General features: G+C 43.9%; 1 protein-coding gene across 4 annotated transcripts in view; it reads right to left on the reverse strand.

Moving 5' to 3' along the window:
- Window positions 1-26,206, reverse strand: part of LOC128704323 (transcription factor GATA-4) — a 331,788-nt gene that overhangs the window by 211,334 nt on the left and 94,248 nt on the right. The window contains exon 1 of one of the 4 annotated variants that reach the window (XM_070103138.1): window positions 4,324-4,380. The exons of 2 other annotated variants lie outside the window; for them this stretch is intronic. The gene's annotated coding sequence lies outside the window, so the exon portion shown is untranslated. Of the gene's footprint in view, window positions 1-4,284; window positions 4,381-26,206 lie in introns of those variants that run through there. One more of the 4 variants, XM_070103137.1, reaches the window with a different exon arrangement.

Raw genomic sequence — 26,206 nt, forward strand, 5'->3', positions numbered from 1 at the left:
TGCAAATGTGCTGAACCTACATAACAGCCCTTAGTCGGTAAATGAATTGAGGCAGCATAACAGCCTGCAAATGGGTATAAAAAATTTCTTCAATATGCCAGTCAGCGCTGCTCAAGGTCAGACTGTCTCTTCAAGTGATCAAAGGATCAATCTCGAGACGTGTGTCAATATTTCCCCCATTCAGTACACTCGTTCTGTTGTTCCACCTCAATGATAAGTCATATCCAGCCTACACAAACATTATCATCGTCTCGGGTAACTCTTCTTACAGATTGCAGTGTATTATTAATTTCACGAAGCTTGTACTTTCATTCTTCAGGAGACAAATGTCTCTTGACGTGGGTCTTAATCACATGGATGACCCGTTGAACTTTTTTTTTTTTACGATGAAATGATAACCAGTAGGGATCATACAACGCCTAGGGAAATGGGCGGTATTAGGTTCGACTTCCAGCGCCTGGCGTACTAGGAGGCATTCAGGTTCAGTACATGAGGGATACAACTCCCTTAAATTAAGAGTAGTATATCCAGGTTCTGTTTATCAAGTAGATAGATGAACCTAAACATTATACAGACACGAGACATACATTTTATAAATTATACCAGGCGATATATACACTGTATACATTACACACGGATACATATACGATTATTTATCATATTAAACCAATAAGTTTATTCGATATTACCATGAAAACTTCCTTGCTATATATACTTTCTCTACTTAAAAACTTCAAAATAAAAATTGTATTTAAAAATCTTGATACAGTAAAAAAAATTGATTAAGAATTCCCCAAAACATTCTGTTGGTTGTGTCTAAGATTCTCTGTAAGAAATGCAACTTTTGTCATTTTACTTAACAAGTTGATTACGGTCAAACCGGTAAAAAGACAATGTAAGACTGCAACACAAATATAGCATTAGAACTGGACAAGAAGTTTTAATGTAAGACTGCAACACAAATATAGCATTAGAACTGGACAAGAAGTCTTAATGTAAGACTGCAACACAAATATAGCATTAGAACTGGACAAGAAGTCTTAATGTAAGACTGCAACACAAATATAGCATTAGAACTGGACAAGAAGTCTTAATGTAAGACTGCAACACAAATATAGCATTAGACCTGGACAAGAAGTCTTAATGTAAGACTGCAACACAAATATAGCATTAGAACTGGACAAGAAGTTTTAATGTAAGACTGCAACACAAATATAGCATTAGACCTGGACAAGAAGTTTTAATGTAAGACTGCAACACAAATATAGCATTAGACCTGGACAAGAAGTCTTAATGTAAGACTGCAACACAAATATAGCATAAGAACTGGACAAGAAGTTTTAATGTAAGACTGCAACACAAATATAGCATTAGAACTGGACAAGAAGTCTTAATGTAAGACTGCAACACAAATATAGCATTAGACCTGGACAAGAAGTTTTAATGTAAGACTGCAACACAAATATAGCATTAGACCTGGACAAGAAGTTTTAATGTAAGACTGCAACACAAATATAGCATTAGACCTGGACAAGAAGTCTTAATGTAAGACTGCAACACAAATATAGCATTAGAACTGGACAAGAAGTTTTAATGTAAGACTGCAACACAAATATAGCATTAGAACTGGACAAGAAGTTTTAATGTAAGACTGCAACACAAATATAGCATTAGACCTGGACAAGAAGTCTTAATGTAAGACTGCAACACAAATATAGCATTAGAACTGGACAAGAAGTCTTAATGTAAGACTGCAACACAAATATAGCATTAGAACTGGACAAGAAGTTTTAATGTAAGACTGCAACACAAATATAGCATTAGAACTGGACAAGAAGTTTTAATGTAAGACTGCAACACAAATATAGCATTAGACCTGGACAAGAAGTCTTAATGTAAGACTGCAACACAAATATAGCATTAGAACTGGACAAGAAGTCTTAATGTAAGACTGCAACACAAATATAGCATTAGACCTGGACAAGAAGTTTTAATGTAAGACTGCAACACAAATATAGCATTAGAACTGGACAAGAAGTCTTAATGTAAGACTGCAACACAAATATAGCATTAGAACTGGACAAGAAGTTTTAATGTAAGACTGCAACACAAATATAGCATTAGACCTGGACAAGAAGTCTTAATGTAAGACTGCAACACAAATATAGCATAAGAACTGGACAAGAAGTTTTAATGTAAGACTGCAACACAAATATAGCATTAGAACTGGACAAGAAGTCTTAATGTAAGACTGCAACACAAATATAGCATTAGACCTGGACAAGAAGTTTTAATGTAAGACTGCAACACAAATATAGCATTAGACCTGGACAAGAAGTTTTAATGTAAGACTGCAACACAAATATAGCATTAGAACTGGACAAGAAGTCTTAATGTAAGACTGCAACACAAATATAGCATTAGAACTGGACAAGAAGTTTTAATGTAAGACTGCAACACAAATATAGCATTAGAACTGGACAAGAAGTTTTAATGTAAGACTGCAACACAAATATAGCATTAGAACTGGACAAGAAGTTTTAATGTAAGACTGCAACACAAATATAGCATTAGACCTGGACAAGAGTCTAATGCTCTGTTTATTCATGAGAGATTTTAACCTCCCAGCTGATTTTCAAAAGGCCGAGAAATAAGGTCCATGGTTCAGTGAAATATAATCGAATGAAGCTTCATAAAAAAATAGCATTATAATATCTATTTCTACCAGTACATGTACAAGGTATACAGACCACAGCTGACATCAATGACACTAATACTGCATAGAAAGCTGCTTGTTATTCTGAGAATTTCCAGCAAATTAGGTCAGTTTTGTCCCAGGATGCGACCCACACCAGTCCACTATCTCCCATGTACCTATTTTACTGATGGGTGAACAGGGACTGCAGGTGTCTTATGGAAATACCTCCCTAATGTTTTCCAGCCGTACCGGAGAAGATTCTAACTCCAGACCTCCATGTGGGAGCTGCGTGCGCTAGTGACCGAGCGACAGGACTCTCATTGATTGCAATATGAATATAAGTTAAGGGTTGTATAAATTAGTCATTTATAATGAATAGAAGTTGTGAGGATTTAAGCTATGCCTGGCAAAATTAATTTTTATATTAACATAAATGAAAGAAAAATATATCTTTAAACGTACAACAGAAAATTTTAGAAATGATTTAATTTTATACGAGTTCTTACAAACTGACCAGTTTTACCTATTCGGCACGACACTACATATATAATATATATATATATATATATATATATATATATGTCGTGCCGAATAGGCAGAACTTGCGATCTTGGCTTAAATAGCAACGTTCATCTTGCCATATAGGACAAGTGAAAATTTGTGTATGCAATAATTTCGCCAAAATCATTCTGAACCTAACGAAAAAAATGTATTTGATTGTGTTAGTTTAGTAATAAATTATTGTAAACGTATCTAAAATATATTTAGTTGGATTAGGCTAAAATAAATTATGATTGTTATAATAAGGTTAGGTAAGTTTTCTAAGATTCTTTTGGTACAAAATTAAAAAATTTTACATTAACATTAATGAAAAAATATATCTTTAAACGTACAAGAATTTTTTTTAGAAAGGACTTAATTTTAAATGAGTTCTTGCTAATTGACCAGTTTTACATATTCGGCACAACATATATATATATGTATATATATATATATATATATATATATATATATATATATATATATATATATATATATATATATATATGTCGTGCCGAATAGGCAGAACTTGCGATCTTGGCTTAAATAGCAACACTCATCTTGCCATATAGGACAAGTGAAAATTTGTGTATGCAATAATTTCGCCAAAATCATTCTGAACCTAACGAAAAAAATATATTTCACGGTATTTGTTTAGTATTAAATTACTGTAAACAAATCTAAAATATATTTAGTTGGGTTAGGCTAAAATACACTGTTCTTGTTATAAGAAGTTTTCTAAGATTCTTTTGGTGCAAAATTAAAAAATTTTACATTAACATTAATGAAAAAAATATATCTTTAAACGTATAAAAGAAAATTTTAGAAAAGACTTAATTTTAAATGAGTTCTTGCTAATTGACCAGTTTTACATATTCGGCACACACACACACATGTATATGTATATGTATATATATATATATATATATATATATATATATATATATATATATATATATATATATATATATATATATATACACACACACACACAGATCGCATACTTAAGAATTCTAACACTATAGCAGCTGTCATTTATGCCTCACCTCACAGCTCCTCTGGTAATTGTTAACGTCGACACCTACCATTGCTGACATCAACTTCTGGCGATGCTGACGGCAGCATTTACAAAGACTGACGAGACAGTGGCTACTGCGCCCAGATTGAACCACTGGGAGCTCGCAAGTTTTAACACGTTCCGAAAATGGAGTCGAGTCAGAGCCGTGAACCATCCAAATTAAATCATTCTTATTGAAATTAAGTTGTTGTTGCTTTTGTTGTTATTGTTATAATTATTATAATCTTTACATACACCAAAAATACTAAACCCGTAAGTAGATTAAGTAATAAATCATTGTTCGGTTTAAAGCCTATCGACTGATCGTGGATCATTCAGATAAACTGGTAAATATATTAATTTTTAAAATATAGGTTATAGACCACGGCGAAATATTATTTTATAGATTAAATAATGATATGATAATGTATATGAAGAAAATTAGAAAATACTGAGTATAGTTCTCCTCTCGTAGATTTTTATTATTATTATTATCACACCGGCCGATTCCCACCAAGGCAGGGTGGCCCGAAAAAGAAAAACTTTCACCATCATTCACTCCATCACTGTCTTGCCAGAAGGGTGCTTTACACTACAGTTTTTAAACTGCAACATTAACACCCCTCCTTCAGAGTGCAGGCACTGTACTTCCCATCTCCAGGACTCAAGTCCGGCCTGCCGGTTTCCCTGAATCCCTTCATAAATGTTACTTTGCTCACACTCCAACAGCACGTCAAGTATTAAAAACCATTTGTCTCCATTCACTCCTATCAAACACGCTCACGCATGCCTGCTGGAAGTCCAAGCCCCTCGCACACAAAACCTCCTTTACCCCCTCCCTCCAACCCTTCCTAGGCCGACCCCTACCCCGCCTTCCTTCCACTACAGACTGATACACTCTTGAAGTCATTCTGTTTCGCTCCATTCTCTCTACATGTCCGAACCACCTCAACAACCCTTCCTCAGCCCTCTGGACAACAGTTTTGGTAATCCCGCACCTCCTCCTAACTTCCAAACTACGAATTCTCTGCATTATATTCACACCACACATTGCCCTCAGACATGACATCTCCACTGCCTCCAGCCTTCTCCTCGCTGCAACATTCATCACCCACGCTTCACACCCATATAAGAGCGTTGGTAAAACTATACTCTCATACATTCCCCTCTTTGCCTCCAAGGACAAAGTTCTTTGTCTCCACAGACTCCTAAGTGCACCACTCACTCTTTTTCCCTCATCAATTCTATGATTCACCTCATCTTTCATAGACCCATCCGCTGACACGTCCACTCCCAAATATCTGAATACGTTCACCTCCTCCATACTCTCTCCCTCCAATCTGATATTCAATCTTTCATCACCTAATCTTTTTGTTATCCTCATAACCTTACTCTTTCCTGTATTCACCTTTAATTTTCTTCTTTTGCACACCCTACCAAATTCATCCACCAATCTCTGAAACTTCTCTTCAGAATCTCCCAAGAGCACAGTGTCATCAGCAAAGAGCAGCTGTGACAACTCCCACTTTGTGTGTGATTCTTTATCTTTTAACTCCACGCCTCTTGCCAAGACCCTCGCATTTACTTCTCTTACAACCCCATCTATAAATATATTAAACAACCACGGTGACATCACACATCCTTGTCTAAGGCCTACTTTTACTGGGAAAAAATTTCCCTCTTTCCTACATACTCTAACTTGAGCCTCACTATCCTCGTAAAAACTCTTCACTGCTTTCAGTAACCTACCTCCTACACCATACACTTGCAACATCTGCCACATTGCCCCCCTATCCACCCTGTCATACGCCTTTTCCAAATCCATAAATGCCACAAAGACCTCTTTAGCCTTATCTAAATACTGTTCACTTATATGTTTCACTGTAAACACCTGGTCCACACACCCCCTACCTTTCCTAAAGCCTCCTTGTTCATCTGCTATCCTATTCTCCGTCTTACTCTTAATTCTTTCAATTATAACTCTACCATACACTTTACCAGGTACACTCAACAGACTTATCCCCCTATAATTTTTGCACTCTCTTTTATCCCCTTTGCCTTTATACAAAGGAACTATGCATGCTCTCTGCCAATCCCTAGGTACCTTACCCTCTTCCATACATTTATTAAATAATTGCACCAACCACTCCAAAACTATATCCCCACCTGCTTTTAACATTTCTATCTTTATTCCATCAATCCCGGCTGCCTTACCCCCTTTCATTTTACCTACTGCCTCACGAACTTCCCCCACACTCACAACTGGCTCTTCCTCACTCCTACAAGATGTTATTCCTTCTTGCCCTATACACGAAATCACAGCTTCCCTATCTTCATCAACATTTAACAATTCCTCAAAATATTCCTTCCATCTTCCCAATACCTCTAACTCTCCATTTAATAACTCTCCTCTCCTATTTTTAACTGACAAATCCATTTGTTCTCTAGGCTTTCTTAACTTGTTAATCTCACTCCAAAACTTTTTCTTATTTTCAACAAAATTTGTTGATAACATCTCACCCACTCTCTCATTTGCTCTCTTTTTACATTGCTTCACCACTCTCTTAACTTCTCTCTTTTTCTCCATATACTCTTCCCTCCTTGCATCACTTCTACTTTGTAAAAACTTCTCATATGCTAACTTTTTCTCCCTTACTACTCTCTTTACATCATCATTCCACCAATTGCTCCTCTTCCCTCCTGCACCCACTTTCCTGTAACCACAAACTTCTGCTGAACACTCTAACACTACATTTTTAAACCTACCCCATACCTCTTCGACCCCATTGCCTATGCTCTCATTCGCCCATCTATCCTCCAATAGCTGTTTATATCTTACCCTAACTGCCTCCTCTTTTAGTTTATAAACCTTCACCTCTCTCTTCCCTGATGCTTCTATTCTCCTTGTATCCCATCTACCTTTTACTCTCAGTGTAGCTACAACTAGAAAGTGATCTGATATATCTGTGGCCCCTCTATAAACATGTACATCCTGAAGTCTACTCAACAGTCTTTTATCTACCAATACATAATCCAACAAACTACTGTCATTTCGCCCTACATCATATCGTGTATACTTATTTATCCTCTTTTTCTTAAAATATGTATTACCTATAACTAAACCCCTTTCTATACAAAGTTCAATCAAAGGGCTCCCATTATCATTTACACCTGGCACCCCAAACTTACCTACCACACCCTCTCTAAAAGTTTCTCCTACTTTAGCATTCAAGTCCCCTACCACAATTACTCTCTCACTTGGTTCAAAGGCTCCTATACATTCACTTAACATCTCCCAAAATCTCTCTCTCTCCTCTGCATTCCTCTCTTCTCCAGGTGCATACACGCTTATTATGACCCACTTCTCGCATCCAACCTTTACTTTAATCCACATAATTCTTGAATTTACACATTCATATTCTCTTTTCTCCTTCCATAACTGATCATTTAACATTACTGCTACCCCTTCCTTTGCTCTAACTCTCTCAGATACTCCAGATTTAATCCCATTTATTTCCCCCCACTGAAACTCTCCTACCCCCTTCAGCTTTGTTTCGCTTAGGGCCAGGACATCCAACTTCTTTTCATTCATAACATCAGCAATCATCTGTTTCTTGTCATCCGCACTACATCCACGCACATTTAAGCAACCCAGTTTTATAAAGTTTTTCTTCTTCTCTTTTTTAGTAATTGTATACAGGAGAAGGGGTTACTAGCCCATTGCTCCCGGCATTTTAGTCGCCTCATACGACACGCATGGCTTACGGAGGAAAGATTCTTTTCCACTTCCCCATGGACAATAGAAGAAATAAAAAAGAACAAGAGCTATTTAGAAAAAGGAGAAAAACCTAGATGTATGTATATATATATATGCATGTGCGTGTCTGTGAAGTGTGACCAAAGTGTAAGTAGGAGTAGCAAGATATCCCTGTTATCTTAGCGTGTTTATGAGACAGAAAAAGAAACCAGCAATCCTACCATCATGCAAAACAGTTACAGGTTTTTGTTTCACAGTCATCTGGCAGGACGGTAGTACTTCCCTGGGTGGTTGCTGTCTACCAACCTACTACCTACCTCTCGTAGATGTTAATACTAATTACAAATATTTATCAATATCAATTACTAAAAAAATAATAAAAATAATTACTAAAAGATAATAAAAAAAGAAAATATGAAAGAGTATCAATGATCGAGTGATGATTCGTTTTTTTAGATTTGATTCTTAACACTGATACTGTAACAAGATGTTAACTACCTGGACAATTATGTCGCACAGCATGTACACTATGGTGTGTATATCTGTATACAGGGAACGAGATGTGTATTTGTGTATGCGCACTGAGACGTGTGTATTTGTGTGTGTGCGCACTGAGATGTGTGTATTTCTGTGTGTGCGCACTGAGATGTGTGTATTTCTGTGTGTGCGCACTGAGATGTGTGTATTTCTGTGTGTGCGCACTGAGACGTGTGTATTTCTGTGTGTGCGCAGAGACGTGTGTATTTCTGTGTATGCGCACTGAGACGTGTGTATTTCTGTGTATGCGCACTGAGACGTGTGTATTTCTGTGTGCGCACTGAGATGTGTGTATTTCTGTGTGTGCACTGAGACGCGTGTATTTCTGTGTATGCGCAGAGATGCGTGTATTTCTGTGTATGCGCACTGAGACGTGTGTATTTCTGTGTGTGCGCACTGAGATGTGTGTATTTCTGTGTGTGCGCACTGAGATGTGTGTATTTCTGTGTGTGCGCACTGAGATGTGTGTATTTCTGTGTGTGCGCACTGAGACGTGTGTATTTCTGTGTGTGCGCACTGAGATGTGTATTTCTGTGTGCGCACTGAGACGTGTGTATTTCTGTGTATGCGCACTGAGACGTGTGTATTTCTGTGTGCGCACTGAGATGTGTGTATTTCTGTGTGTGCGCACTGAGACGCGTGTATTTCTGTGTATGCGCAGAGACGCGTGTATTTCTGTGTATGCGCACTGAGACGTGTGTATTTCTGTGTGTGCGCACTGAGATGTGTGTATTTCTGTGTGTGCGCACTGAGATGTGTATTTCTGTGTGCGCACTGAGACGTGTATTTCTGTGTATGCGCACTGAGACGTGTGTATTTCTGTGTGCGCACTGAGATGTGTGTATTTCTGTGTGTGCGCACTGAGACGCGTGTATTTCTGTGTATGCGCAGAGACGCGTGTATTTCTGTGTATGCGCACTGAGACGTGTGTATTTCTGTGTGTGCGCACTGAGATGTGTGTATTTCTGTGTGTGCGCACTGAGATGTGCATATTTCTGTGTGTGCACACTGAGATGTGTGTATTTCTGTGTGTGCGCACTGAGATGTGTGTATTTCTGTGTGTGCGCACTGAGATGTGTGTATTTCTGTGTGTGCGCACTGAGACGTGTGTATTTCTGTGTGTGCGCACTGAGATGTGTGTATTTCTGTGTGTGCGCACTGAGATGTGTGTATTTCTGTGTGTGCGCACTGAGACGTGTGTATTTCTGTGTGCGCACTGAGATGTGTGTATTTCTGTGTGCGCACTGAGACGTGTGTATTTCTGTGTATGCGCACTGAGACGTGTGTATTTCTGTGTGCGCACTGAGATGTGTGTATTTCTGTGTGTGCGCACTGAGACGCGTGTATTTCTGTGTATGCGCAGAGACGCGTGTATTTCTGTGTATGCGCACTGAGACGTGTGTATTTCTGTGTGTGCGCACTGAGATGTGTATTTCTGTGTGTGCACACTGAGATGTGTGTATTTCTGTGTGTGCGCACTGAGACGTGTGTATTTCTGTGTGTGCTCACTGAGATGTGTGTATTTCTGTGTGTGCGCACTGAGACGTGTGTATTTCTGTGTGTGCGCACTGAGATGTGTGTATTTCTGTGTGTGCGCACTGAGACGCGTGTATTTCTGTGTATGCGCAGAGACGCGTGTATTTCTGTGTATGCGCACTGAGACGTGTGTATTTCTGTGTGTGCGCACTGAGATGTGTGTATTTCTGTGTGTGCGCACTGAGACGCGTGTATTTCTGTGTATGCGCAGAGACGCGTGTATTTCTGTGTATGCGCACTGAGACGTGTGTATTTCTGTGTGTGCGCACTGAGATGTGTGTATTTCTGTGTGTGTGCACTGAGACGTGTGTATTTCTGTGTGTGCGCACTGAGATGTGTGTATTTCTGTGTGTGCGCACTGAGACGTGTGTATTTGTGTATGCGCACTGAAACGTGTGTATTTCTGTGTATGCGCACTGAGACATGTGTATTTCTGTGTATGCGCACTGAGACGTGTATATTTCTGTGTATGCGCACTGAGACGTGTGTATTTGTGTATGCGCACTGAGACGTGTATATTTCTGTGTATGCGCACTGAGACGTGTGTATTTGTGTATGCGCACTGAGACGTGTGTATTTCTGTGTATGCGCACTGAGACGTGTGTATTTGTGTATGCGCACTGAGACGTGTATATTTCTGTGTATGCGCACTGAGACGTGTGTATTTGTGTATGCGCACTGAGACGTGTATATTTCTGTGTATGCGAACCGAGACATGTGTATTTGTGTATGCGCACTGAGACGTGTGTATTTCTGTGTATGCGCACTGAGACGTATCTCTTATTGTTTAAGGTACATTACGGAACTCATGCATTGCAGTGAAGGTTCTCTGTATACTCTCCAGGTTTGGATTTTCGCCTGCCTTGAATAGGGCTGTTAAGAACATAAGAAAGAAGGAACACTGCAACAGGCCTACTGACCCATGCGGTTAGAACATAAGGAAGGAGGAACACTGCAGTAGGTCTGTTGGCCCATACTAGGCAGGTCCTTCACAATCTATCCCACTAACAGAATATTTGCCCAACTCAATTTTCAATGCTACCCAAGCAATAAGCTTTGAAAATTCTATTTACTCATGTGCAAGTTTCACTCACATCGGACTCGTCTAGTGTGCAGTAGTATTCCAGCCTAAAGAGAACAAGTGACTTAAAGTGGATCATCATTGGCTTGGCATTTCTTGTTTTAAATGTTTTTATTATCCATCCTATCATTTTCCTAGCAATTGTGATAATGACACTGAACAGCAGAATGCATGTACCTGTGAAGGTGTCTTCACAAAATACAATTTCAACAACAAGAACATCAACTGGGACCAGGTAAACCATGTCCTAAACGAAACATGTTGGGAAGATGTCTTAAATGACATGGATCCAAACCAGTGCCTTGAAAGGATCAACTTCCTGGTAGCCGAAGCATGCTCTAGGCATATTCCCCTAAGAAAGAAGAGGGCAGGAGTAAACTGGAGAGAAAAAGACGCTCCCTCTACAGAAGACGACGAAGAGTCACTGAGCTCCTCAGGAGTGCTAGAATATCTGATACACGAAAGGAGGTGCTGACCAGGGAAGTGGAAACTATCGAACTTAAGCTAAATGACTCTTACAGGAACCAGGAGAGGCAGGAGGAGCTTAAAGCTATTAGTGAAATTGAAAGAAATTCAAAATATTTCTTTTCATATGCCAAAAACAAGGCAAATACCACATCTAGTATCGGGCCCTTACTCAGACAGGATGGGACTTACACAGACAACAAGGAAATGAGTGAAATATTGAAATCCCAGTACGACTCTGTGTTTAGTGAACCACTAATCGGTCTGAGGATCGACGACCCAAATGATTTCTTCATGAATGAGTCTCAAAACTCCATAAATGTATGCCAGATTTCCGACATTACCCTAACTCCGATAGATTTCGAAAAAGCCATTGACAACATGCCTATGCACTCAGCCCCGGGCCCAGACTCGTGGAACTCTGTTTTCATTAAGAACTGCAAGAAACCCCTCTCACGTGCCCTAAGTACACTATGGAGGAGGAGCTTGGACATGGGTGAAATTCCCCAGTCACTTAAAACAACGGATATAGCCCCACTCCATAAAGGTGGCAGCAAAGCATTAGCTAAGAACTATAGACCAATAGCTCTGACGTCCCACATCATAAAAATCTTTGAAAGAGTGCTAAGAAGCAGGATTGCAAATCACCTGGATTCCCAAAATCTGCACAATCCAGGGCAACATGGGTTCAGGGCAGGTCTCTCCTGCCTCTCACAACTGCTGGATCACTATGACATGGCCTTGGATGCACTGGAAGAAAATCAGAATGCAGATGTAATATACACAGACTTTGCAAAAGCATTTGACAAATGCGATCATGGCGTAATAGCCCATAAAATACGTGCTAAAGGAATAACTGGGAAAGTGGGGAGATGGATCTTCAACTTCCTAACAAATCGAACACAAAGAGTAGTGGTCAACAGAGTTAAATCGGAGGCTGCCATAGTGAAGAGCTCTGTTCCACAAGGCACAGTACTCGCCCCCATCTTATTCCTTATCCTCATATCAGACATAAACAGAGATATACACCACAGCACCGTATCATCCTTTGCGGATGATACTAGGATCTGCATGAGGCTGTCATCTGCTGAGGACGCGGTTAACCTCCAAGAAGATATAAACAAAGTTTTCCAGTGGGCAACGGTAAACAATATGATGTTCAATGAGGACAAATTCCAACTACTCCGTTATGGAAAACTGGAGGAGATAATAACTAGAACAGAGTATACTACTGACTCCGGCCATAAAATAGAGCGGAAAAATAAAGTAAGGGACCTGGGAGTAGTAATGTCTGAGGATCTCACTTTCAAGGATCACAACAGTGCCACGATCACACGTGCAAAGAAAATGATAGGATGGATAATGAGAACTTTCAAAACGAGAGATGCCAAGCCCATGATGATCCTTTTCAAATCACTTGTTCTCTCTAGGCTGGAATACTGCTGTACATTAACATCTCCATTCAAAGCAGTTGAAATCGCAGATCTAGAGAGTGTACAGAGATCCTTTACTGCACGTATAAGTTCTGTCAAGCACCTTAACTACTGGGAACGCTTGGAAGCACTTGACTTGTACTCGTTGGAACGCAGGAGGGAGAGAGATATCATAATCTACACTTGGAAAATCTTGGAAGGAATGATCCCAAATCTGCACACAGAAATCACTCCCTACGAAAGTAAAAGACTGGGCAGGCGATGCAAAATGCCGCCAATAAAAAGTAGGGGCGCCATTGGTACACTAAGAGAAAACACCATAAGTGTCCGGGGCCCAAAACTGTTCAACAGCCTCCCATCAAGCATTAGGGGAATTGCCAATAAACCCCTGGGTGCCTTCAAGAGAGAGCTGGACAGATACCTAAAGTCAGTGCCGGATCAGCCGGGCTGTGGCTCGTACGTTGGACTGCGTGCGGCCAGCAGTAACAGCCTAGTTGATCAGGCCCTGATCCATCGGGAGGCCTGGTCATGGACCGGGCCGCGGGGGCGTTGATCCCCGGAATAACCTCCAGGTAGGTCTTTCACATTAGTTTTTCGCAATATTGTGTGCTGTAAGAATTTCTTTTATACTCTGTTCCAACTTTTATTTCCTCAACTTTTCCAAAACATTGTAAGTGAAATTTGTCATCTAAATTTTCCACTCCAAGGTCTGGGTTATTTGTCAAATTTTTATATATTACAATTGTAGTTCTCTATCATTAATCGCAGTTAACACTGGTAAACTCTATTTTTTATTTAAAATTACCAAGTAAATTATTAACCCTATGAAAAGATAAGTAAAACTAAGCACTTATGGCATAAAATTTATAGACGATTGTGGAAGATTAGATATAAGAGCTTCCGCCAACTTAGGAATTATTCTCGTCGAGTTACTTAAAACATAAAACTAAATCACTAAAAGAAAATGATATTTTCGGTTTCTCAAGAAGTTTGCTAGACTTGAAGCGTATCAACTGCATGAGCATCAACCATATATACAGCAACAGGGGATTGAAACACTGAAGGAATCGGAATATCCTTCTAACACGTTACAGATTGGCCCATTCTAATCTTTACTCTTGCAATACCTCTGGTAGTTTCTTAAGATATTTTGAAAGTAAGTCTAAGCAGTCATAATTACAGCTTACGAGCGACTGTGAATGACAGGGAGATGCACTCCCTAGTCTGGAACTACAATATTTCACATCTCAACTCCTCATTCCACTTGGCAAAGAGTTAGGTCTATCTGACTGCTTACTTAAGGATGACGGGAGTTCCTCTTTTGGCTCAAGGCGGCGTTAACAATTTCCTGTGATTGACTGAGCTCTGGAAAGGCTCAAATTAAGTCTAAAGAGCTACCCTGTATGGGGCAGCAGAATGCACAATGGTTTAAAGCATCCATATATACTGTACACCACCAAACGAGAATTCTTTAGTCCCTAAACCATCATCAAAGTAAATTCAGCATATATGGACTGAGAAACATACACCCCGGGGTATAGACTGTATTTCTTGTGAATTTGGTTAGGATTAAATTCATTAACAGTAAAACTCGAAGCGCATTTCCAGTTATGGTGTTACTTTATTATTATTATTATTATTATTATTATTATTATTATTATTATTATTATAGGAAACTGCTGTATGACCCTTGTGGGTTTAGCGCCTAGTTATGATAATAATAATAATAATAATAATAATAATAATATAGGAAAGGGCTAAACCCATAGGGGTCATATAAGTCCCGAAGAATAATTTGGGAGGGGGGGTAATGAAATCTGATCCGAGAAAGGGGAGAGAAGCTTCAATTTCACAGATCAAGAGCCTTTTCTCCCCCCACTGAGTATACTACACTGATCATACAACAGATCGAAAAAATGATAAGAGGGACCTGGGAGTGTTAATGTCTGAGGACCACAACAGTGTCGTGATCACAACTGCAAAGAATGACAGTTTGGATAACGAGAACGTTCAAAACAAGAGATGCTAAGCAAATGATGATCCTTTTTAAATCACTTGTTCTCTCTAGGCTGGAATATTGCTGTACATTAACATCTCCATTCAAAGGTAAAATTGCAGATCTAGAGAGTGTACAGAGAACCTATACTGCGCATATCAGTTCCATCAAACACCTCAACTACTGGGAACACTTGGAAGCACTTGACTTGTACTCGCTGGAACGCAGGCGAGAGAGATGTATCATAATCTACACTTGGAAAATCCTAGAAGGAATGGTCCCGAATCCCCACACAGAAATCACTCCCGACGAAAGAGAAGACTGGGCAGGCGGTGCAAAATACCCCCAAAGTAGGGGCGCCATTGGTACACTAAGAGAAAACACTGTAAGTGTCTGGGGCCCTAGACTGTTCAATAACCTCCCACCATGCATAAAGGGAATTACCAACAGGCCTCTGGCTGCCTTCAAGAGGGAGCTGGACAGATACTTAGTTGTTGTCGGATCAGCTGGGCTGTGGTTCGTACGTTGGACTACGTGTGGCAACCAGTAACAGCCTAGTTGATCAGGCCCTGCGCGTTAATCCCCGGAATACCTTCCAGGTAGACACACACACTTCTCAAAGGTAGAAACACAAAAAGCGTTTACACAAGCGCGTCAAATGCACGAAGTATCAAGGAGTAACTTAGGTAATATCGGTGATTATTGTTGGCGCTCGTGTGACTGGGCCTCGTAAAGGAGGAAAATGGCAGTCAATTGAGGAACTGTCTCGACATAAACTCTCAGCAAACGAGTTGCTGTTTCTCAAGACTGAAAGACGGCGCCTCTTGCGGATGTCATTTGCCTCGTAAACTGAAAAATTCTTTTGGGAAGTTTTTGTGTAGGAGAAAAATGAATATCCAGATGGTACCACTTCACGTGCAAATGACCTGCCCAGCATTCAAAAAAAAAAAATCCCATCAAAATACATATAATACTGAGAAAACGAGTTAGTAAAAAGTTAAGAAATTATTTCTCAAGACAAAAAAACTGATGTAAATTTAATTGTCAATAACAAATTTAACCAGTTAATGGGCATTTTTTTCCCCAAATATATTAAAAGAAATAGAATGGCAGATTTCAAGCCCCATCCATCCTTGGATCAAACCTAATGGCCAACCATCCATTTAAAATGTCTTAATACTATGGAATCATGACATAAAAATACGTAATAATAATAATAATAATAATAATAATAATAATAATAACAATAATAATAATAATAATAACAATAATAATAATAATAATAATAATAATAATAATAATAATAATAATAATAATAATAATAATAATAATAATAATAACAATAATAATAATAATAATAATAATAATAATAATAATAATAATAACAATAATAATAATAATAATAATAATAATAATAATAATAATAATAATATATTCTTAAAAACAAGACGACTTCGAAAAAACGGGAAAATATTAATATGTCAGTAAACAGGTGATAATCACAATATGTAGAATAACCACTCTGAAAAAGAATAATAGAATTCCAAGCGCTTTCGTGATTTCTCACATTATCAAGGAACTATAAAATTAAAACGTTAACAGGAAGGCACATAAGTGTAGTCTCGTCCTTAAATGCCTTCCTGTTATTTAAGCTAAAATCCCAAGTTTTACCTATTCGCCACGATATATGTGAAAATGTTAATGAGTGTTGAGAAGTGCCCTCCCAAGTCTAAAAGTGTGGTGAGTGCATATATGGACAGGGTAAGGGGGGTCGAACAGGTCTCAAATTCCAACTCTGAACGGCCGAATCCCTTGCTAACATTACTCCAGACGTCATATTAACATTATTAACATTATTCTCGGGCGAAATTCGAGGAGGGAACTCTCGACTGGGAACATAAGAAGTGTGAAAATATTACTCCCGAGAGAGTGGTGGAAGTGTTAATGGTGACCCTGGTGGTGGTGGTGTTGGTGGTGACCCTGGTGGTGACCCTGGTGGTGGTGGTGTTGGTGGTGGTGACCCTGGTGGTGGTGGTGACCCTGGTGGTGGTGACCCTGGTGGTGGTGGTGACCCTGGTGGTGGTGGTGTTGGTGGTGGTGACCCTGGTGGTGGTGGTGACCCTGGTGGTAATGGTGTTGGTGGTGGTGACCCTGGTGGTGATGGTGACCGTGGTGGTGGTGGTGATGGTGGTGGTGACCCTGGTGGTGACCCTGGTGGTGATGGTGACCCTGGTGGTGGTGACCCTGGTGGTGACCCTGGTGGTGACCCTGGTGGTGGTGACCCTGGTGGTGACCCTGGTGGTGATGGTGACCCTGGTGGTGGTGACCCTGGTGGTGGTGGTGTTGGTGGTGGTGACCCTGGTGGTGATGGTGACCCTGGTGGTGGTGGTGATGGTGGTGGTGACCCTGGTGGTGGTGGTGACCCTGGTGGTGGTGGTGACCCTGGTGGTGGTGACCCTGGTGGTGGTGGTGACCCTGGTGGTGGTGACCCTGGTGGTGGTGGTGACCCTGGTGGTGGTGACCCTGGTGGTGATGGTGTTGGTGGTGGTGACCCTGGTGATGGTGACCCCGGTGGTGGTGACCCTGGTGATGGTGACCCTGGTGGTGATGGTGTTGGTGGTGGTGACCCTGGTGGTGGTGGTGACCCTGGTGGTGGTGGTGACCCTGGTGGTGGTGACCCTGGTGGTGATGGTGACCCTGGTGGTGATGGTGTTGGTGGTGGTGACCCTGGTGGTGGTGGTGACCCTGGTGGTGATGGTATTGGTGGTGGTGACCCTGGTGGTGATGGTGACCCTGGTGGTGATGGTGACCCTGGTGGTGGTGGTTACCTGGAGGTTACCTGGAGGTTATTCCGGGGATCAACGCCCCCGCGGCCCGGTCCATGACCAGGCCTCCCGATGGATCAACTAGGCTGTTACTGCTGGCCGCACGCAGTCCAACGTACGAGCCACAGCCCGGCTGATCCGGCACTGACTTTAGGTATCTGTCCAGCTCTCTCTTGAAGGCAGCCAGGGGTTTATTGGCAATTCCCCTAATGCTTGATGGGAGGCTGTTGAACAGTTTTGGTGTTGGTGGTGGTGACCCTGTTGGTGATGGTGGTGGTGACCGTGGTGGTGGTGTTGGTGGTGGTGACCCTGGTGGTGATGGTGACCCTGGTGGTGATGGTGACCCCGGTGGTGGTGACCCTGGTGGTGGTGACCCTGGTGGTGATGGTGACCCTGGTGGTGGTGGTGACCCTGGTGGTGGTGACCCTGGTGGTGGTGGTGACCTGGAGGTTACCTGGAGGTTATTCCGGGGATCAACGCCCCCGCGGCCCGGTCCATGACCAGGCCTCCCGATGGATCAGGGCCTGATCAACTAGGCTGTTACTGCTGGCCGCACGCAGTCCGACGTACGAGCCACAGCCCGGCTGATCCGGCACTGACTTTAGGTATCTGTCCAGCTCTCTCTTGAAGGCAGCCAGGGGTTGGTGACCGTGGTGGTGGTGGTGACTCTGGTGGTGATGGTGTTGGTGGTGGTGACCCTGGTGGTGATGGTGACCCTGGTGGTGGTGACCCTGGTGGTGGTGGTGACCCTGGTGGTGGTGACCCTGGTGGTGATGGTGACCCTGGTGGTGGTGGTGACCGTGGTGGTGGTGGTGACCCTGGTGGTGATGGTGTTGGTGGTGGTGACCCTGGTGGTGGTGGTGACCCTGGTGATGGTGTTGGTGGTGGTGACCCTGGTGGTGGTGGTGACTGGTGGTGATGGTGACCCTGGTGGTAATGGTGACCCTGGTGGTGGTGACCCTGGTGGTGACCCTGGTGGTGGTGGTGTCCCTGTTGGTGGTGACCCTGGTGGTGGTGGTGACCCTGGTGGTGGTGGTGACCCTGGTGGTGGTGGTGACCCTGGTGGTGATGGTGACCCTGGTGGTGGTGACCCTGGTGGTGATGGTGACCCTGGTGGTGGTGACCCTGGTGGTGGTGGTGACCGTGGTGGTGGTGGTGACCCTGGTGGTGATGGTGTTGGTGGTGACCCTGGTGGTGGTGGTGACCCTGGTGGTGATGGTGTTGGTGGTGGTGACCCTGGTGGTGGTGGTGACCCTGGTGGTGGTGGTGACTCTGGTGGTGGTGGTGACCCTGGTGGTGGTGGTGACCCTGGTGGTGGTGGTGACCCTGGTGGTGATGGTGACCCTGGTGGTGATGGTGACCCTGGTGGTGATGGTGACCCTGGTGGTGGTGGTTACCTGGAGGTTACCTGGAGGTTATTCCGGGGATCAACGCCCCCGCGGCCCGGTCCATGACCAGGCCTCCCGATGGATCAGGGCCTGATCAACTAGGCTGTTACTGCTGGCCGCACGCAGTCCAACGTACGAGCCACAGCCCGGCTGATCCGGCACTGACTTTAGGTATCTGTCCAGCTCTCTCTTGAAGGCAGCCAGGGGTTTATTGGCAATTCCCCTAATGCTTGATGGGAGGCTGTTGAACAGTTTTGGTGTTGGTGGTGGTGACCCTGTTGGTGATGGTGGTGGTGACCGTGGTGGTGGTGTTGGTGGTGGTGACCCTGGTGGTGATGGTGACCCTGGTGGTGATGGTGACCCCGGTGGTGGTGACCCTGGTGGTGGTGACCCTGGTGGTGATGGTGACCCTGGTGGTGGTGGTGACCCTGGTGGTGGTGACCCTGGTGGTGGTGGTGACCTGGAGGTTACCTGGAGGTTATTCCGGGGATCAACGCCCCCGCGGCCCGGTCCATGACCAGGCCTCCCGATGGATCAGGGCCTGATCAACTAGGCTGTTACTGCTGGCCGCACGCAGTCCGACGTACGAGCCACAGCCCGGCTGATCCGGCACTGACTTTAGGTATCTGTCCAGCTCTCTCTTGAAGGCAGCCAGGGGTTGGTGACCGTTGTGGTGGTGGTGACTCTGGTGGTGATGGTGTTGGTGGTGGTGACCCTGGTGGTGATGGTGACCCTGGTGGTGGTGACCCTGGTGGTGGTGGTGACCCTGGTGGTGGTGACCCTGGTGGTGATGGTGACCCTGGTGGTGGTGGTGACCGTGGTGGTGGTGGTGACCCTGGTGGTGATGGTGTTGGTGGTGGTGACCCTGGTGGTGGTGGTGACCCTGGTGATGGTGTTGGTGGTGGTGACCCTGGTGGTGGTGGTGACTGGTGGTGATGGTGACCCTGGTGGTAATGGTGACCCTGGTGGTGGTGACCCTGGTGGTGGTGGTGACCCTGGTGGTGGTGACCCTGGTGGTGGTGGTGACCCTGGTGGTGGTGGTGACCCTGGTGGTGGTGGTGACCCTGGTGGTGATGGTGACCCTGGTGGTGGTGACCCTGGTGGTGATGGTGACCCTGGTGGTGGTGACCCTGGTGGTGGTGGTGACCGTGGTGGTGGTGGTGACCCTGGTGGTGATGGTGTTGGTGGTGACCCTGGTGGTGGTGGTGACCCTGGTGGTGATGGTGTTGGTGGTGGTGACCCTGGTGGTGGTGGTGACCCTGGTGGTGGTGGTGACTCTGGTGGTGGTGGTGACCCTGGTGGTGGTGGTGACCCTGGTGGTGGTGGTGACCCTGGTGGTGGTGGTGACCCTGGTGGTGGTGGTGGACTCTGTAAACACCAACACAACCCATGACCCACTACTAACCCCCCCCCCATGGGACACCAACCCACTCTAAACCCAGCCGCCCACCGTAACACCAACCCTCCCCCACCAGACCACCAACCCACTGCCCAAACACAACGCAAACATTCCTAATTTAATGATTTTCAGCTTAAGAAGTCCATCCCAACGGTGGATTATATAATATATATGTGTATGTACACACTCGGGGGGCCAGGAGCTGTGGCTCGAACACGAACACACACACACATACACACACACACACACACACACACACACACACACACACACACACACACACACACACACACACACACACACACACATTCTTACGATGCCCTGTTGATTCATAAGGTAAAAGCCCATTTGGGAATTCGTAAACCTAAGTCAACATAAGAAGGAACACAGCAGCGGGCCTACTGGCCCATGCGAGGCAGGTCCAAGTCCCCAACCAGCAAAATCCAATGCCCCAACCTAGTCAGATCAGGTCACGGTATCTGGCCTAGTAGCACAAGCTAGTCAGATCCAACTCACACCCACTCATGTATTTATCTAACCTATTTTTAAAACTACACAACGGTTTAGCTTCTATGACGGTACTCAGGAGTTTGTTCCACTCATCCACAACTCTATTACCAAACCAGTGGTTGCCTGTCTCATTGCTATTAAATCTTATTGATTCAAAGTTGCACAATCAGGAACTTTCATCCCTAAAAGAAGAATTACTCTCTCAGTATATATAATAGACTGAGAAACACGTTTCAGTGTATATATCCTGATTTAGCAATTATTTTAGCAAGGGTCCCTCATATGTGAGGGGCTCGTGACGTCACAGCTAGCCACGGAGCCTATACAGTTAGTCAGGGAGGCTATAGTTAGTCACGGAGCCTATACAGTTAGTCAGGGAGGCTATACAGTTAGTCAGGGAGGCTATAGTTAGTCACGGAGCCTATACAGTTAGTCAGGGAGGCTATACAGTTAGTCAGGGAGGCTATAGTTAGTCAGGGAGGCTATACAGTTAGTCAGGGAGGCTATAGTTAGTCAGGGAGGCTATACAGTTAGTCAGGGAGGCTATACAGTTAGTCAGGGAGGCTATACAGTTAGTCAGGGAGGCTATACAGTTAGTCAGGGAGGCTATACAGTTAGTCAGGGAGGCTATAGTTAGTCAGGGAGGCTATACAGTTAGTCAGGGAGGCTATACAGTTAGTCAGGGAGGCTATACAGTTAGTCAGGGAGGCTATACAGTTAGTCAGGGAGGCTATACAGTTAGTCAGGGAGGCTATACAGTTAGGAAGGCTATACAGTTAGTCAGGGAGGCTATACAGTTAGGAAGGCTATACAGTTAGTCAGGGAGGCTATACAGTTAGTCAGGGAGGCTATACAGTTAGTCAGGGAGGCTATACAGTTAGTAGGGAGCCTATCTACAACAGAGCTGGGATTATCTACATATACTACACGAGTAATACGAGTAATCCCCCAATAAAAAGTAGGGGCGCCATTGGTACACTAAGAGAAAACACCATAAGTGTCCGGGGCCCAAGACTGTTCAACAGCCTCCCATCAAGCATTAGGGGAATTGCCAATAAACCCCTGGCTGCCTTCAAGAGAGAGCTGGACAGATACCTAAAGTCAGTGCCGGATCAGCCGGGCTGTGGCTCGTACGTTGGACTGCGTGCGGCCAGCAGTAACAGCCTAGTTGATCAGGCCCTGATCCATCGGGAGGCCTGGTCATGGACCGGGCCGCGGGGGCGTTGATCCCCGGAATAACCTCCAGGTAACCTCCAGGTAATCAGTGACGCACTACTGACACTACTGGTGATAAACTTTCGTGGGGAACACTGAGCAACATAACGTAAATAAATACATCTACTATCGAGACTTGTGTACTTTTATTGTTTATAATGATATAGTTCTTGCAGGTTGTGGGATCTAATATAATCGCATCTTTACAGTATATTTATTTAAATTTATATTTACTTCTAAACATGTATTAAGATTTATGGCGACAGTGTGATTCACTTCTCGACTTATATTAATATCAAGTATAGTGTGAAGATCAATTATGTTATCACTGCTGATGGGTGAACATAAATGAGCATTGTAACACGACTGTAAATAAAGCACCGTATGGGTGGGGATCGAACTCACAGCAAGGGAGTCGTAAAAACTCCAGTCCAGTTGGCTACAGTTAGATTAATCCAACTAGGTATATTTATACACCAACAGCTTGATAAGTCAGCAACCGGGAGGCCTGGTGTGGGACCGGCCTACGGTGACTGTGACCTCCGGAAGCAACTCCAGGTGAGCACAGCTGACAAGTTTACATGCAGATACGTGAACAGACCTTCCTGAATTTCCTAATGTATTTCTGCATCATTGCAAGGTCATGATGATGTGTTGATTACAACACGAAAAGCCTAGAGCTAGCATTCAACTCCCCCTGTGGCTCTGTCGTCGTTTTGCATACACAGTATATATGAAACAGGCATGGGAAACTAAACCAGGAGGAGAGGGAGGAAGAGAATGAAGGAGAGGAGGAGGAGGAGGAAGGGTCAAGGAAGAGGTGACCAACTCGTCTGAGACCCAGACCACTTAAAGCTAGTTAATGATCTTTCTCCCCTCCCGTGACAACCTCCACACCTCCCCTCCCTCCAGCCCCTCTTACCCTTTCTCATCCACGTGTCTTCTCTCTCTCTTCCATGTCCTTTCCCCTCTCATTCATTCCGTCTCATTTTCTCCACTCTTCTCTATTATTAAGAACAACATACCCATCATCCTCATTTCTTTATTCCAAAGCGCCCCACTAAGTCCCCCTACCCCCATCCCCCCACACACTCAATGTACTGGTGACACCATCGTCTAAGTGCTGTCAAAAACACGTTAAGTGCAACATAAACACACAAACAGTATATATATATATATATATTTGTGTGTGTATTCCTCCGACTCTCTCTCACCGAGTTAAGGTAACCTAACAAGAAAACTTTCACTGCTACTCAATCACTGTCTTGCCAGAAACGCGGTGACATCACATTTAGATGAGACTCCAGACTACAACATCCTCTCCTTCGTTGTACTTCCTGTCTCTAGGACTCAAGTCTGGCTAACCGGTTTCCCTGAATCTCTTCATAAATGTTACCTTGCTCACACTCCAACAGCACATCTAGTCATAAAAACCGCTTACCTTCATTCCTATATAACACGCTCACTCAAAGTCCGTTGGATATCCAAGCCACTAGCACAGAAAACCTCCTTTCCTTACCCCCTGCCACCAACTTTTCCTAGGATGACTTCCTACCCGTACTTCCCTCCTCCACAGATTTATATGCCCTCCTACTCATCCTACGTTACTCCATGCTATCTAAAGTACAAACCACCCCAACAACTCCTCCTCAGCTTTCTGAGGAGGGCTGAGGTATACCCGGAATACTCAAGAGACTTATTTCCCTATAATTCTTACCCTCTCTTGCATCCCTTGTTCCCTTATACAAGGGCACTGTGCATACTCTCCTCTCTGCCCATCCCGAGGTACCTCACCCTTTCACGCATAAACTAAACAAATGCACCAACCACTCCAAAATTATATCCCCCACCTACTTTAACATTTCTGGCTTAATTCCGTCAATCCCAGCTTCTGTATTCCTTTCCATTATACCGAATGCCTCAGGCACCTCCCTCACACTGACACTGCCTCAGGCACCTCCCTCACACTGACACTGCCTCAGGCACCTCCCTCACACTGACACTGCCTCAGGCACCTCCCCCACACTGACACTGCCTCAGGCACCTCCCCCACACTGACACTGCCTCACGTACCTCCCCCACACTGAAACTGCCCCATGCACCTCCCCCACACTGACACTGCCTCAGGCACCTCCCCCACACTGACACTGCCTCAGGCACCTCCTCCACACTGACACTGCCTCACGTACCTCCCCCACACTGAAACTGCCCCATGCGCCTCCCCCACACTGACACTGCCTCATGCACCTCCCCAACACTGACACTGCCTCACATTACCTCCCTCACACTGACACTGCCGCACATACCTCCCCCACACTGACACTGCTTTATGCACCTCCCCCACACTGACGCTACCTCATGCACCTCCCCCACACTGACACTGCTTTATGCACCTCCCCCACACTGACACTACCTCATGCACCTCCCCCACACTGATACTGCCTCATGCACCTCCCCCACACTCACACCTGACTCTTCCTCACTCCTAAAAGATGTTATACCTTCCTGCCCAATGCAAGAAATCACCGCTTCCTTCTCTTCATCAACGTTCACCTCAAAATATTTTCCCCACCCTCCCACTGCACACCATTTGTGGTATGGGTACTTAAGGAGATACTGGAGTAAGAAATACAGTCGTGGGGCAGTGTGGGTGTGAGAGGGGGCGGTGTGGGTGTGAGAGGGGGCGATGTGGTTGTTAGAGGGCGCAGTGTGGGTTTGCTAAACGGTGTGGGCGTTCAAAGGATGTGCTGGTCATAAGGTAAACAGCGTGGGGGTGGACGCAAGCGGAAGGGGAGCAGGTTCGTCCCTTAGAGATAGTGCCACCCATTCCTTCTCTCCTCTCCCATCCTCCGTTCTTACGTTCCCCCCTCCACCTTCATCCCTTTCTCTCTCTCTCTCTATCTATAAGAAAAAGACACGGTGAAGAAAACGATTTTACTGGGTTAATGTTTCGCTTCGCATAGTGTTTCACTCTGTGATAAAGGTTTATCTAGTCATGTTTCACTCTGTGTAGATCTTTATTAAGACATGTGTCGCTCTATGTAGAGCAGAGCTTTACTGAGACATGTGTCGCTGTGTAGATCTTTATTAAGACATGTGTCGCTCTGTGTAGAGCTTTACTGAGACATGTGTCGCTCTGTGTAGATCTTTATTAAGACATGTGTCGCTCTGTGTAGATCTTTATTAAGACATGTGTCGCTCTGTGTAGAGCTTTATTGAGACACGTTTCGCTCTGTGTAGAGCTTCATCAAGTTGTGCAGCCTACGTTACCTGGGATCTACTGGCAAAGGCGATGATACACCAAGACATCTACAACCTTCAGCACAACAGAACCAAAACCAATGATGATCGTCTTGAAGTCACTTGTACTCTCTAGACTGTAATATTGATCCTCTCTAGATGGGAATAACGCTCCTTTCTACACTGGAATATTGCTCCTTTCTAGGCTGGAATACTGATCCTTTCTAGACTGGAATATTGCTCCTTTCTAGACTGGAATACTGATCCTTTCTAGACTGGAATATTGCTCCTTTCTAGACTGGAATGCTGATCCTTTCTAGACTGGAATATTGCTCCTTTCTAGGCTGGAATACTGATCCTTTCTAGACTGGAATATTGCTCCTTTCTAGGCTGGAATACTGATCCTTTCTAGACTGGAATATTGCTCCTTTCTAGACTGGAATACTGATCCTTTCTAGGCTGGAATACTGATCCTTTCTAGACTGGAATACTGATCCTCTCTAGACTGGAATATTGATCCTTTCTAGAC

Source organism: Cherax quadricarinatus, chromosome 84 (genome assembly GCF_038502225.1).
Source record: "Cherax quadricarinatus isolate ZL_2023a chromosome 84, ASM3850222v1, whole genome shotgun sequence".
Classification (NCBI taxonomy): domain Eukaryota; kingdom Metazoa; phylum Arthropoda; class Malacostraca; order Decapoda; family Parastacidae; genus Cherax; species Cherax quadricarinatus.